This window comes from Phoca vitulina, unplaced genomic scaffold, assembly GCF_004348235.1.
Source record: "Phoca vitulina isolate PV1807 unplaced genomic scaffold, GSC_HSeal_1.0 scaffold35, whole genome shotgun sequence".
Lineage (NCBI taxonomy): Eukaryota > Metazoa > Chordata > Mammalia > Carnivora > Phocidae > Phoca > Phoca vitulina.
The window spans coordinates 5,852,692-5,869,376 of NW_022589738.1; the positions used below are offsets into that span (position 1 = coordinate 5,852,692).

Here is a 16,685-nt window from a genome sequence, read left to right on the forward strand (position 1 = left end):
GTAACCATTATTTTAAAAAAGACTTGGCTTTCATTAACAAGTTTTCTCCTTCTCATGAATCTAAAGATCTTCAGTCTGAACACAATGCTGGACAGTTCCTAAAATGCCTTGAGAAAGGGGATGCTCAGGGGCCTCACAGGGTTTTCAGAGAGCAAAAGCCACAGCAAAAGTTCCTGAATCCTGTATTTGCCTCTCCACTTACCTTTTTAAATAACACACCCACAATACGCACACCCACACATACACACATTTTTGTACTCAAATTCAAATATAAGTATGCCCTGCCCTTTCTTTCACTGCCTATAAATTTATGGTTATTATATTCTCCAGAGAATGAAAGTGCTCTTGGACATTTGTTTAAATTAGAGCATATTAATTACTATCATTTTAAAAGTAAGAAAAAAATCACAGGTTTTTAAATTGAAACATCAGGGGGGAAAGAATATATTGAAATATTCTGGACAAAGTCTTCTACAAATAATGTCTCAAGAATTTCCAGTGACTCTGACACATTCACACGTAGGAAAGAACTAGAAAATGACTTTAATAACATTTTTGGACCTTTAAAGTTTAAGTAAACCATTTACTGTAAATTTATTTTGAAAACTCACTTTGAATATGTGCCGGTTCTCCATTATTCTAGAGCATACAAAGGAAAACAATGTGAGTTTTAGAATATATTTGCATGTCTATATATGTGTGTGTGTGTGTGTGTGTGTGCAAGTGTATATGTGTGTTAAATGGCACCCTTCCAATGAAGACAGTCATATTCCCTCTCAGGTTGTTTTTATCAGATGAGTTCCTACCTGCATTTCAGAGAAATAATAGATTTCTTGATGCTGTCTCTATTTAGGTATTTCAATTGAGAGCAGGAAATATATAAGAAAAAAGGTATTATTGGAGTGTATTGCTATACTCTATTCACAGTAATTTATATTTCTCTTTTTTGTTGTCTGTGAATAGAAAATATCTTTTTAAAATTACTTTTATTACGAAATATTTAATAATTAAGTAAGCACTCTTAAGGGACACTTTAAAATATTATTTTAGACCAAGTCTTATATAGCTTCCCGATGCAATGCAAACATTCCACTCTGGAAGACAATACAGAAGGATAGTCAGGTTTGAAGTAGTATGGAGATTATTGGACCAAAGCCATAAATCTTTTTTCCAAAAAGCACCAACACATTAGCTATAATCTTGATTATACAAAATAAAAAAAAAAGAGGACTAAAGAAAAGGAACTGAAACATTTTATTAAATATTAAAATATTTTATAATCCACATTACTATAATCATTTGCATACAAAAGAAGAGTGTGTATTTTAAATTAAATCCTTGATGATTTGATATTTTGTTTTTGGAACTTTACAAGTAAGACTATCCTAAGGAATTCAGAGCTTTCCTCACAAGACCAAAGCAACAGTGCATGAAATTGAACTCAAAAAGAGCCACCATTCTGTGTGACTTCTTGGCTGACACAATTTAGATATTTATAGCCTTACGAATGGGCCACTGGAGAAGAACTTGAAGCTTTCTCTAGCCAGGAAGGATTAATGAACGTGTGCACCTGGTAATTACACCACTCCATCTTCCTGAAAGCCCTCACGCTGCCTCCATGGCAGAAACTATAATGAAAATGCATTGAAAAATATCAATCTGCAATTCCACAATTTAATCTAAATAATAAAACTTGGTATCTTTTCTCCCCACACATTCCAGATGTGATAACAACATTGACAGCATTTGAATTTAAAACAGAATCTGAATGTCAGCCTATTATTGAGCATGCCTCATTTCCAAAGTAAACCTCATGAGAGGGAAAAAGGAGGTTATAAATATGGCCCCCCAAAATGACAACATTCAAATGTACAACAGACAGCCCATAACTGTTTCCTTTTTATTAAAACACAGCATACATTATAAATAATGCATTTACTTCAAAGCAGACGCATTTGCAATGATTAAATCACAACCCAAGTGAATAAAGGTAAAATTGAAAAGTGTAAAGATATCTTCCAACTCCAGTTACCTGTTCTGGCTCTCTTTTCTAAACTCTTGCTGGAAGTAAAATCTCACTTAATAACTTTTTCAACTATAAATAAAAAATAAATCATTCTATTTTATCATCTACCCACATGTTATTTGCAAAAGTACTTGCAAGAAAGAGGTAATGTCATAGTGTCCAACTCAAATAATTTGTTACAATGAGAATTACATCTTAAAAGTTGAACAAATCAAACTTTTGAAAATAGTATTTTTTCTCAAATAAAACACAACATAGAGGCACAACCTAGGGTTTCTTAACCTTGTGGCACAAAGAATTTTGACATTCTAAGAAAGGCAGCAATGTATATATAAACTGAGAATGCAGTTTTCAAAAAAATCAAGGTGTTCTAAACAAAGCAGATTTTTATGACAAAGTTTGATGCTACTCACACTGAATTTTAATGACTGCTTTAGTAAAGCAGAAAGAGAAAATTTAATGTAAGCATTGATACTAAAAGTTAACTTCTGCCTTAACGCACAGCACCAAGCCTCCCTTACACAGGACTATCTTAAAAACACCTTTAAAAGCAGAAGAGGGCACAAGTGTTGAAAAAAAAAAATCTCCTGTTACTGTTAAACTCTATTGTTCCCTACTGGAGGAGAGAAGAAGGAAATGCTCCAGGAGAGGGAAGTGGATATGAATTGCCCCCTCCAGAGGAGCCGAACAAACTGGGTCTAAGAAGGAGACTTCAAAAGCTGGACCATGAGAGCTGCTCAAAGAGCTGCACATTTGGGCTATTTGCCCTTACTGCTGGTTTTTGTGTTTGTGCGCGCGCGTGCGTGCACGCGCGCGCGCGTGTGTGTGTGTGTGTGTGTGTGTGTTTAATTTCCTACAGTGATGTGGCTTAACTTGAAAACAGAGAAATAATGGGAGGATATGTTTTTGAATGCTTTGATCCCCAGCCCTTTATTCTGCCTTTACCTAGCTATTTCAATATCACTTAATCCGGACCTCGGCATTCCAAGTACAAAAGCATCTCCTCCCACCTACTGCTCACACACTCCTGCATCAGAATAGAAGACTTACATAGAGGCAGCCAGACCCACGGAAGAGCACTTTCCTCTCAACAGATGTCTTCAGGTTTTTAGGGACACACACACACACGCGCGCGCGCGCACGCGCGTGCGCACACACACACACATACACTATTGCCTACCTTAATAAGGTGTACAGAAAACCTATTACGGTCTCCACGGATGGTTTTAGTTCAGAGCAGCTAGCAATGCCTCCGCACAAAGCTTTGCCATTGCTAGTGTGAAGAGAAAGAGCTGCTGGGATGCTGAATGGCACATCAGCCAACTTTGTGTGTAGCAAAGGCTCTAAAGAAAACCTGGGCTGAGGCTCTGCTGGATCATGGATTGGACTCAATTCCACTCCACGCACAGCCTGTGTTACCCAATAGAGATTGTTTCTGGAAGCGCTCAGAGCATATTTGCCTAGACAAAGACAGCCCCCTCTTTTTTTTTTTTTTTTATCCCTAACAACTCTTAAATCACTGTGTTAAAACTACAGACCTGATACCTTGAGGTAGATGATTCACTGTAAGCAGCATGAAAGCTGTCAATGGTCTTGTTAGAAACTGTAGCCCCAGCATGTAGAACAGAGCCAGTATTTGATAAATATTTGGCTAAATACTGAATGTTGAATTGATAATGGAGTCAAATTAGAAGTTGCTGAATTATTTATATACTGTAAAGAAAGTAAAAATGACTTAAGTGAATCCAATAATACAACATTTAAAAAAGTTTGTTGAAACCCATATGTATTATTTGCTTATTGCCCCAGCAATTTATAGCACACTTTTCCTTCCCTATCCAAAGATCACTTTATGTCACTTCACTTTTACAAAAGACCTACATTAGTACCTGTTTTCACTAACTGAAAGAAATCTGAAGAGGATTTTTGCTTTTGCAAAATGGTAATTGCTTCTCCGCTCTACACCATTTGAGCTCAAGAATGCTCTACTTTTGGATTAGTGGGGGAAACCAATCTAATAATAGTCCATTATCATGGTCCATTCATCAATGAATGAATAGCAGGCTTTATTTTAATTCATTGATATATATTTGTAATCAGCTCTACATGTGCAGACGTATATTTACTAACCCTCTAGAGCTGTTCATCAAACTTACATTAAGCTTACACAATGGACTGAATAAAAGAATACCATCCTTTGAGGTAGTTTTACTACTTCTACAACAACCTCTCAATAACCCTAAATTCACAGACACCTTCTTTATCATGTTACTGTTCTCTAACAAAACCCAGGCTGGCAAGGAGCCCTCAGGTTAATACCTGAAGCCAGAGAGAAAGGTTGCAAAGTGCCCTGCCTCACAGGGTCTTCCCACAGACACACACCTGGAAGCAATCTCTGGCAAGCACCTGTCTACAGGTGCAGATGTATGCATGTTGGGACAAATGAGAAACATACCTAATTTGGTAGATGACATCCCTGATTTGATGGGCCTTACTGTGCTGTTTATGACAATATTTACAGATTATGATGTACTTGTTTAATAAACAAATTAAGTGTACCCAAAACAAAATAGGAAGTTAATAACCTAAGTGGTGCTCAAGGATTTATGTATCACAAGTGCCTAGTGTATTCTTTACTGCCTGTTACTCCACCTTTAAATATCCTCTGAAGAAATTGTCAGCTTACAAACACACATCTCCCAATTCTGATGTTATGCATATTCTCGGGAAGACCTACTTACACCCGCAGCGTCACTGCATAGCTCTACACCCATAACAGGTGTTCAATAAATACTTGTCAAATGACCAGATAAATGATAAATGAAGGAGAAATACACTTGATATTTATATCTTCGAGATACCTATTATAGGAATATGATTTTACAGAAGTCGCTACTTGGGTTGTCTATCATTTCAATCTACTTTTCTTCTCTAAAATATCATTGCCTTACGGATAGATTAAATTTGATAGAGCCTGATACTTGAGGTGCTATTTCGGTGCCATCTATATCATGCTGAAACTAGTTATCCAGCTTGGCAGATGAAAATGTATGCAGTTTTGATTCTCCTCCTAACTCCCTAACTATAGATTTCACAATAGAAGAAAGAATGCGGGACTTTCATTTATAAATAATCAATACAATATGTAAATAGACATCCTTTCCCTTTGAGCAACTCACAGCCAGCCAGCTCTCAAATGAAAGTGGATCAGCCCCTCCTTTGTTAACGGTGTGGTCTACATCAGAGAGGTTATCACAGAGTCCTTTGCAGAATGCAAATCGAACATTTTGAATGGCAAAAGGATCAAAGCACAGCACCTAAAAATTGTTCAAACCTGCTGTTCATATTTGTATGCATCAGAAAACTTGAAAGAGAAATTAGAATTGAAAATAAATGTACTTTCCAAAGGGTTTATCATTATTTAGATTGTTAGTGTATTTATTCTTCTTGGGTTACTACAGTGCATCCCATTCTAGAGCAGTAGCTGAGATGCATGTAGTGGACGGAAAAGACTTAGGAGAATCCTGGCTCAGCTACCCATAGGCTGTTTGACCTTGTACAAGTGACTTAAACTTTTTGGCTTCAACTTCCACATCTGTGAATGGGACTAATAATATCTCATCAGGAGGCGAGGAGTAAATAGTTATTGGGGTGCCTGGGTGGCGCAGTCAGTTAGGCATCCCACTCTTGGTTTCGGCTCAGGTCATGATCTCAGGGTCATGAGATCAAGCCCCATGTTGGGCTCCATGCTCAGCACAGAGTCTGCTTAAGACCCTCTCGGCCCTGCCACTCTCTCTCTCTAAAATAAATAAATCTTTAATAAATAAATAAATAGATATTAAAGCAGTACTCCTCAAATTCAATGTAATACAAATCACCTGGAGATAGTCTTGCTAATGTAGAATCTGTAAAATTAGTCACTAGGTCCGGGGTGGCTCCTGAGATTCTGCATTTCTAGTAAGTACCCAAGTAGTACTTATGCTGCTGGTCTGTGGACCCCACACTGAATAGCAATTATCAATGAAACACAGTGTTATTCTTCCAAATGAGAGTGAAGTTGTGTCATCTTGCCATTTTTATTTATTGCATACGTTTTGTCAGCATCTGCTCAACCAACAATTATTGGATGCTTATTCTATGGCAAGTGCTGTGCAGTACATAGAGATTTCAGAAATTATAAAGACACTGTCCCAACTCCAGGAAGCTCTCAATTTATTTCAGAGCCAAAATCATCTACCATCACATAAAACTTGGGCACTGGAGAACCAAAGCTGCCTCCCCTCTAGACTCTCACAGTTTACCATCAACACTAACATGACTTACCACTTCATTGTCTTCATTAACATAACTCTCCTATTCCAGAAGGCTCTTGCCCAGGCAAATCACTTGACTATTCATTATTTTAACTTGTCGAAAGTCCCATCAACTCTTCAAGAAGAGCCTCAGTAGAGAGTTCACGCCATAATATTCTCTAAGCCTCTTGCCTCAAAATCCTTGCTATGTTGTTTCCACCTAAACCTAAGTTGTAATATCATGATCCTAATTATGCCCCCACAGTGAAAGATCCACCTTGAAGTAAACTGCGAATTCTAAATAAAATCTAACCTTCCTCCTATGAATCACTACCAAGCTCTGTCAAGTTGGTGGTCTTCCTTTACCATGGTAAGCAATACACTCCGCTCTGTCTTAGGAACAGATTGTATTGCTGATATCTGGGGAGCTGGCATTCCACCTATGGAAGATGTAGACCTGTGAATCAAAGGGAGATAAGCAAGTGGTACCAAGGAGTGGATTCAGAGACTTTAGCTCCTTTACTGGTCATCCCAAATAAATATACAATTTAAGTATAAACAGTATGTTTTCTCTGCAAACACACTTTCACGAGTCCCCTAGCCCCCACGCATCTCCTCACCCAGGCGTTTTGATGGCATCACTGGTATCACCATTGCTTGTGATAAGGTATGTGATAGGTTTATGTCCCAATACTGCACTAGAAGCATATGAGAGTGGCATTAATCCAGGGAAAATCTTTTTGTGGATATGATGTCTGAGCTAGCACTTGAAGGAGGTAGGGGTTGCCCAAGTCTAGAATTGGGGGTAACCCAGCATCCAGATATATTGTGGCATTTTCAGGGAAATGCACAATTGTAGCAAAAGCCAAAAGGGACACATAAGGTCCAGTCATAAAAGAACAGTCCTTCATGCCATAGCTTACGCCATGGCTACTCTACGTGTGCTCTGCAGACAGCATCATTGCTATAACCTGGGCACTTGTTAGAAATGCAGAATCTCAGACCCTACGGTTGACCAGCTGAATCAGAATCTGCTTTTTTAAAGGATCCCAGGTGATTTTTATACACGTCAAAGTTTGGAAAGCACTGCCCTAAATAATATTCTGGAGGCTATGTGAAACTCTCAAATGATTTTAAGCGAGGAGGTGACATGAATGAATTTGCATTTCAGCAAAAATTACTTTGTGCCCATTCATTCCTTCTGAATCTATATGCCAGACATTGACCTAAGAGCTGGGAATTCAGCATAATCTAGGGTAGATGAATCTCTCCATTCAATATTCATTCAACAAACGTTCATTATATGCCAGTGGTGATTTGGCTTCTCAGGCTTGATTTAGAAACAATCCTACACAGATGGCTGTAAGTTTCGTTGGCCGGGACAAATAATTGTTGAGAATCTCCTAGTGGGCTTTACTCAGAATTTCTTCACACTATCAGGCTGGTTACTTAAACATGAAAGGTTTTGTTGATGTAGTTTTATAGAATTTTTATTGCAATGGTATTTGCTGTATTGGAACTTGACCCACAGTACAAGTTGTAGTACAAGATACCAATCAATATTGGTTTTTAAAATGAACAATATGAGGTGTACAGCTTGCAGATTTAAACTTTAATATTAGAGATGATAAGATCAGTACTTTTTTTTTTTTTTTTTTTTTTTGCTTAACATATGCAGAGGATTGTCCTTTGGTGACTGAAAAGGAAAACAATAAATTCTAAGTATGTGGTGTCTCTGTCTTTTTAATAATAGTCAAGGCCTTATCAGAACTCATACAGACTTGGTGTTAGGGGCTCTGGAAAGCTAGCTAGCCTGTTTCATGCCTGCTTTATTGTTACTTCCAATGTGCAAACACAGTGAAGATCAGTGGGCAATAAGTTCTCAGTTTTACTTTAGCTCTTCTGGGTTGATTTGACTGCCTGTGATGTACTAGGCTGGAATCATTATAGGGAGAAGCAACCACGACAACTAAATATAAAGCCATCATGTCCCTGACTCAGTTCCTCTGTAGCTGTACCAACACTGAATTTAGTTCAGAAGAAGTCTGACTTGCAATGGCTAGGTGTTACTCTAAGACCCATTATAGTTTGGGGGAGACCCTATAAGCATGGACTCTGGAAGTTTCCCTGAGGGAACAGAGCATCATTAAGGACTTCCCCAGGAGAAGCAAGCCTTGCACGGAAGTGGAATGAGGCTGCAAGTTTCAGCCTTCTTGCCGACCTGTGATATTTCTACCACAGGCCACTGTGTTTAGGATTCCCACATTATTCATTTTGGATGACAGGATATTCTAATGAAAAAAAATGTGGCTCTGGAAGCAACCAGATAAGGGTTAAAATCCCACCCTCAATATGTATCAGCTGTGAAACTTTCTTTTTTGTTTTGTTTTTTATACTCGGTTAGGTTAGGTTCTTTCATTTATGTAACAGCAATGCTAATACTATCTGCCTTGCAGAGTCGACTGGAGGATTAAATACATTAAAATGTATACAGTACCTGGCAGTTCAGGGATTCTCAATAAATATTAGTTTCTTTTACCATTACTTTCTGTGCTATTCAAGACTCTATAAAATGTGAATTTATCTAAGTCACAATAGCCACTAATATTTTTTTTTTAAAGATTTTATTTATTTATTTGACAGAGAGAGACATAGCGAGAGAGGGAACACAAGCAAGGGGAGTGGGAGAGGGAGAAGCAGGCTTCCCGCGGAGCAGGGAGCCTGATGTGGGGCTCGATCCCAGGACCCTGGGATCACGACCCGAGCCGTAGGCAGACGCCCAACGACTGAGCCACCCAGGCGCCCCTAGCCACTAATATTTTTGACCAGATAAGTTAACTGAATTGGGAAGCCATTTAGAAAGTATAAACTCTGAATGAAGAGGTTATGCATTATAGTCTCTTAAGTGTGTGAAAGGTAAAGCAAAAGAAGGAAGCGTTGGTTAGAGATAAGACTAATATCTGGCAAGACAGTGGGCTCTAGTTCTCAGACCCAGTGAATGTTAGGAGTAAAGATATCATCAAACCATCCATTTTACAGATGAGGACACTGAGTCCAAGTGAAGTAAAATAACTTGCCTAGGGCCTAGAGTTAGAACACTACCAAGTGAAAATTGAAAACCCAGTTGAATGAGGGTCTTGAAAAAGGAAGACAAAAATGTGAAAAGAAAGAGCAGCAAGGGGAATGGAGGTGAACTTTAGCCCAGGGTGTGGGTTATATTCCCACTGCCACTGTCCTTCCAACAGGAGACATTCCTCAGCCTCCCATATAGAAGTGCCAAGGTGTGATCAGGGTTCTCTGCCATTAAACACTTGAATGTGACCAGGGTACTTTGCCCATTAAACACTCATGATCCCCTATAGCCATGAACATGGAGGAAGAATGTGTATCCTAATATTCTTGCTGTAGCAAGGACTCCCAGAAAAGTGCCTTTTCACAATGATCAATGAAGATGAGTCTCTAGAAACAACAGAGTCAAGTAACAGCTTTTAAACTGCTGTGCCAAATCACTTTAAAGCCGGCCATGGATATGAAGCTACAGGTACTGTCATAAAGACACCGCCTAAACAGCTATGTAATCCAAGGGAGCACGCCTTTGAACAGTCTCTCCATACAGATGACTCTTAAACATATATCTCTAGCCCATACTACTTCCCTGAATCCCAGACTCATAGGCAACTACACTCTTTCTTTTTTAACTTTACTGCAACGTCTAACAAGCTTTCAAACAAATGCAAAAACAAACTCTTACTTTCACCTCCACCTCTCTACCATCTAACTCGATCCTTCCATCATTTCTCCATTCTATCCACCATATCCACCCAGGAATCATCCTGGACTCCTCTCTTTTTATGCCCACACCACACTGATCAGAAAATCCTGGCAGTGCTACTTTCCAAAGATATCCAGAATTCATCTACTTCTCATTATCTACACTGGAAATATCCTGGTTTAGAACCACCATTATTTCTCACTTAAATTACTGCAATGACCCTGTGACTCCTCATTAGTTACTCTATTGTCTGTTTTCCACCAGCAGCTAAAGTGATCTATCAAAGCCTGAGTCAATCCATTTTACTTCTTTCCCTAAATGATGATGATGATTCCATTTATATAAATTTAGTGAAAAGTCAAAATTATAGAGAAGGAGAACAGATTAGTAGTTGCCAGGGATGAGAGGTGGGGATTAGGGGTCTGGATGGGTATGACCTTAAAGGAGTAGCTCAAGATAGTTCTTTTGTGACAGTGGAATGATTCTGTATCTTGATAGTGGCGGTGGTTACATGACTCTATAAATGGTATGAACTAACATAAAATAGACACACAAATTAGTGCATGTAAAAATTAGTGAGATCGGAATAAGGCCCAGAAATTGTACCAATGCCAATTTCCTGTTTTTTATATTGAATTTAGTTATGTAGGATGTAACCATTATGGGAAGCTTGGGTGAAGGGTACTCTGGACCCCTCTGAAGTATTTTTACAACTTCTGTGATTCTTTACTTATTTAAAAAATAAAAAGTTTAAAGATTTTATTTATTTATTTGAGAGAGGAGAGAGAGAGAGCATGAGCAGGGGAGGAGCATAAAGAGAGAGATAAGCAGACTCTGTGCTGAGCAGAGCCTAATGCAGGGCTCGCTCCCATGACCCTGAGATCATGACCTGATCCAAAATCAAGAGTCAGCTATATCATTCTTAAAGGGTCTATACAACAAGAAGATCTAACAATTGTAGGGCTCAGTCGTTAAGCATCTGCCTTCGGCTCAGGTCATGATCCCAGGGTCCTGGGATCGAGTCCCACATCGGGCTCCCTGCTCAGCGGGAAGCCTGCCTCTCCCTCTCCCACTCCCCCGCTTGTGCTCCTGCTCTCGCTATCTCTCTCTCTGTCAAATAAATAAAATCTTAAAAAAAAAAAAAAAAAAGAAGATCTAACAATTGTAAATATCTATGCCCCCAACATGGGAGCAGCCATCCACATAAGCCAACTGTTAACCAAAATAAAGAGTCATATTGATAACAATACGTTAATTGTAGGAGACCTCAATACTCCACTCTCAGCAATGGACAGATCATCTAAGCAGAAAATTAACAAACAAACAAGAGCTTTGAATGACACACTGGACCAGATGGACCTCATAGATATATACAGAACACCCCACCCTAAAACAACAGAATACTCATTCTTCTCGAGTACACACAGAACTTTCTCCAGAATAGACCACATACTGGGTCACAAATCAGGTCTCGGCCGATACTAAAAGATTGAGATTATTCCCTGCATCTTCTCACACCATATGCTTTAAAACTGGAACTCAATCACAAGAAAAAATTTGGAAGAAATTCAAACACTTGGAAGCTAAAGACCACTCTGCTCAAGAATGTTTGGGTCAACAAGGAAATCAAAGAAGAACTTAAACAATTCATGGAAACCAATGAGAATGAAAACATAACAGTCCAAAACCTATGAGATACTGCAAAGGCAGTCCTAAGGGGGAAATACATAGCCAGCCAAGCCTCACTCAAAAAAAAACAGAAAAGTCCCGAATTCACCAACGAACTTTATACCTTAAAGAACTAGAGAAAAGGAGGGGCGCCTGGGTGGCTCAGTCGTTAAGCGTCTGCCTTCGGCTCAGGTCATGATCGCAGGGTCCTGGGATCGAGCCCCGCATCAGGCTCCCTGCTCTGCGGGAGGCCTGCTTCTCCCTCTCCCACTCCCCCTGCTTGTGTTCCCTCTCTCACTGTCTCTCTCTCTGTCAAATAAATAAATAAAATCTTTAAAAAAAAAAAAAAAGGACTAGAGAAAAGGAAACAAATGATGCCTAAGCCACGCATTGGAAGAGAAATAATTAAGATTAGAGCAGAGATCAATGAATTAGAAACCAGAAACACAGTAGATCAGACCAACGAAACTAGAAGCTGGTTCTTTGAAAGAATTAATAAGATCGATAAACCACAGGCCAGACTTATCCAAAAGAAAAGAGAAAGGACCCAAATTCATAAAATTATGAATGAAAGGGGAGAGATCACGACTAACACCAAGGAAATAGAAACAATTATTAGAAATTATTATCAACAACTATATGCCAATAAATTGAGCAACCTGGAAGAAATGGATGCCTTCCTGGAAACCTATAAACTGCCAAGACTGAAACAGGAAAAAACTGCCAATCTGAATAGGCCAATAACCAGTAACGAGATTGAAGCAATGATCAAAAACCTCCCAAAAAACCAGAGTCCAGGGCCTGATGGGTTCCCTTGGGAATTCTACCAAACATTCAAAGAAAAATAATACCCATTTTCCTGAAGCTGTTTCAAGAAATAGAAACAGAAGGAAAGCTTCCAGACTCATTCTATGAGGCCAGCATCACATTAATCCCCAAACCAGGCAAAGACCCCATCAAAAAGGAGAATTTCAGACCAATATCCCTGATGAATATGGATGCCAAAATTCTCAACAAAATGCTAGCTAATCAGGATCCAACAATACATTAAAAGGATCATCCACCACGACCAAGTGGGATTTATCCCTGGGATGCAAGGGTGGTTCAACATTCGCAAATCAATCAATGTGATAGAACACATTAATAAGAGGAGAGAGAAGAACAATATGGTCCTCTCAATTGATGCAGAAAAAGCATTTGACAAAACAGAGCATCCTTTCCTGATTAAAACTCTTCTGAGTGTAGGGATAGAGGGAACATTCCTCAAGTTCATAAAATCCATCTATGAAAAACCCACAGCAAATATCATCTTCAATAGGGAAAAGCTGAGAGCCTTTCCTTTAAGATCAGGAACACGACAAGGATGCCCACTCTCGCCACTACTGTTCAACATAGCACTAGAAGTCCTAGCAACAGCAATCAGACAACAAAAAGAAATAAAAGGTATTCAAACGGCAAAGAAGAAGTCAGACTCTCTCTCTTCACAGATGACATGATATTTTATGTGGAAAATCCAAAAGACTTCACCCCCAAATTATTAGAACTCACCCAGCAATTCAGTAATGTGACAGGATACAAAATCAATGCATAGAAATCAGATGCTTTCTTATACACTAAAAATGCAACTGTAGAAAGAGAAATTAGAGAAATGATTCCATTTACAATAGCACCAAAAACCATTAAGATATCTTGGAGTAAACCTAACCAAAGAGGTAAAGGATCTATACTCTAGGAACTACAGCACATTCATGAAAGAAATTGAAGACGACACAAAAAGATGGAAAAACATTCCATGCTCATGGATCGGAAGAATAAACATTGTTAAAATGTCTGTGCTATTGAATGGAGCACTGGGTGTTATACGCAAACAATGAATCATGGAACACTACATCAAAAAAATTAAATTTAATTAATCAAAAAAAATAACAATAAAAAAGAAATGTTGTGAATTTAAAGACTTTCTGGCTTTTGAGTTTGTTGTAGTGGTGGGAGAAATGCTTTTCCAGCTTTCTAAATCCCAAGTGGAAGCCTGAATTTCCCAATTTTAAGAAATTGAGATATAATTGACATATATCATGTATTAGTTTTAGGTATATGACATAATGATTTGATATATGTATATACATTGGGAAATGATTACCACAATAAATTTTGTACATTAAAAAAAATGTCTATGCTACCTAGAGCAATCTGTACCTTCAATGCCATCCCGATCAAAATTCCAATGACATTTTTCGAAGTGCTGGAACAAACAATCCTAAAATTTGTATGGAATCAGAAAAGACCCCGAATCACCAAGGAAATAATGAAAAAGAAAAACAAAGCTGGGGGCATCACGTTGCCCGATTTCAAGCTATATTACAAAGCAGTGATCACAAGATAGCACGGTACTGGCACAAAAACAGACATACAGACCAATGGAACAGAATAGAGAGCCCAGATATGGACCCTCAACTCTACGGCCAAATAATCTTTGACAAAGCAGGAAAAAATATGCAATGGAAAAAAGATAGGCTCTTCAATAAATGATGCTGGGAAAATTGGACAGCCACATATGCGAAGAATGAAACTCGAACATTGTCTAACACCATGCACAAAGATAAACTCAAAATGGATGAAAGACCTCAATGTGAGACAGGAATCCATCAAAATCCTAGAGGAGAACATAGGCAGTGACCTCTTTGACATCGGCCACAGCAACTTCTTTCAAGGTACATCTCCAAAGGCTAGTGAAACAAAACAAAAATGAACTATTGGGACTTCATCAAGATAAAAAGCTTTTGCACAGCAAAAGAAACATTCAACAAAACCAAAAGACAAGTGACAGAATGGGAGAAGATATTTGCAAATGACATATCAGATAAAGGGCTAGTATCCAAAGTCTATAAAGAACTTATCAACTCAACACCCCAAGAACAAATAATCCAATCAAGAAATGGGCAGAAGACATGAACAGACACTTCTCCGAAGAAGACATACAAATGGCTAACAGACACATGAAAAAGTGTTCATCATCATTAGCCATCAGGGAAATTCAAATCAAAACCACATTGAAATACCACCTTACACCACTTAGAATGGCAAAAATGGACAAGGCAAGAAACAACAAATGTTGGAGAGGTTGTGGAGAAAGGGGAACCCTCTTACACTGTTGGTGGGAATGCAAGTTGGTACAGCCACTTTGGAAAACAGTGTGGAGGTTCCTCAAAAATTTAAAAATAGAGCTACCCTATGACCCAGCAATTGCACTACTGGGTATTTACCCCAAAGACACAGATGTAGTGAAAAGAAGGGCCATATGCACCCCAATGTTCATAGCAGCAATGTCCGATAGCCAAACTGTGGAAAGAGCTGAGATGCCCTTCAGCAGATGAATGGATAAAGAAGATGTGGTCCATATATACAATGGAATATTGCTCAGCCATCAGAAAGGATGAATACCCAACTTTTACATCAGCATGGATGGGACTGGAGGAGATTATGCTAAGTGAACTAAGTCAAGCAGAGAAAGTCAATTATCATATGGTTTCACTTATTTGTGGAACATAAGGAATAGCATGGAGGACTTTAGGAGAAGGAAGGGAAAAATGAAGGGGGGAATTGGAGGGAGAGATGAACCATGAGAGACTATGGACTCCGAGAAACAAACTGAGGGTTTTAGAGGGGAGGGGGGTGGGGGGATGGGTTAGCCTGGTGATGGGTATTAAGGAGGTTATGTACTGCATGGAGCACTGGGTGTTATACAAAAACAATGGATCGTGGATCACTACATCAATAAGTAATGATGTATTGTATGGTGACTAACATAACATAATAAAATAAAATTCAATTAAAAAAATAATAAAATAAAATAAAATTTTAAAAAAAGGAGCAGAAAAGAAATCAAGATTCAGATGCTTAACTGCCTGAGCCACCCAGGCACCCCTCAAAATAAAAAGTTTTAAAAATGCTACACACATGCCATTCCTCAAAACTTTGCCTTTGCTGTTTCCTCTACTTGAAATGTTCTTCTTCGTATATATGAATGGCTAATTCCCTCACTTCCTTGAGATTTCTGTTCAAATATCACCTCACAGTGGTCTTCCCAGACTGCCACCTTTAAAACAGCAGTTTCCTGCTACTGTTTCTCTATCCCCCTTACCTGACTTTAGTTTTCTTAACACTTTCATTTGGCACACTATTTATTTCACACTTTTTCTAACTTCCCCACTAGTATATGAGCTCCTTAAATAGAGGAGTTTTGCTTTTTTTTTTTTAATGTTATCCCTGTACCTAAAGCAATACTTGGCACATAGTAGACACTAAATAAATATTTGATAAATGAATAAATGAGTGAATGGGTAAAGCCACCAGAAGGAAGAGTCACACAGAATTACTTAACAGGAAAGTCTTGGTCTTCACTTTTCACTGTGACGATATAATTCACATTCCTTGACATTATTTAAAAAAACACCTGAGAAAAAAAGAAAGAAAACTTGTTCTTACTGCTTCCATGATACAAAGAAAAACAAACAGCGTTATTAGTAGCAGCTGTTTTTCTTTTTATACTGCACCTGAGTTTTACCATGTTGAACTGTATTATGGATAGAACACAGCACACATGTATAAAAATAAGTAACTTCCCTGGGAAGAATCAATACAGGCAGTCCCCAGCTTACAAATGGGTTGTGTTCTGCACATTTGAAAGGCAGCTGTTTAATGATCTGCTAGATGCTCTCTAACCTTTCTGGTTAGGTTCACCTCACCCCTATCTGTGCATTCCTGTCCCCTGAAATCCTATCCCCAACCAAAGGAATCCAACATGGTTAGATTTCATAGGTTAGTCCACAAAATAATATTTCATTTATAAATGAGCTAAAATATTGCACAAATAATGCTGGTCTGATTCTGCATGCTGGGAAAAAGTTCAAGTGCTTCAACTTGAAGG

The 16,685-nt window shown here is 38.5% G+C and overlaps 1 protein-coding gene across 13 annotated transcripts in view; it reads right to left on the minus strand.

The window, feature by feature from the left end:
- Window positions 1-16,685, minus strand: part of DMD (dystrophin) — a 2,446,616-nt gene that overhangs the window by 1,007,291 nt on the left and 1,422,640 nt on the right. The window lies entirely within an intron of this gene.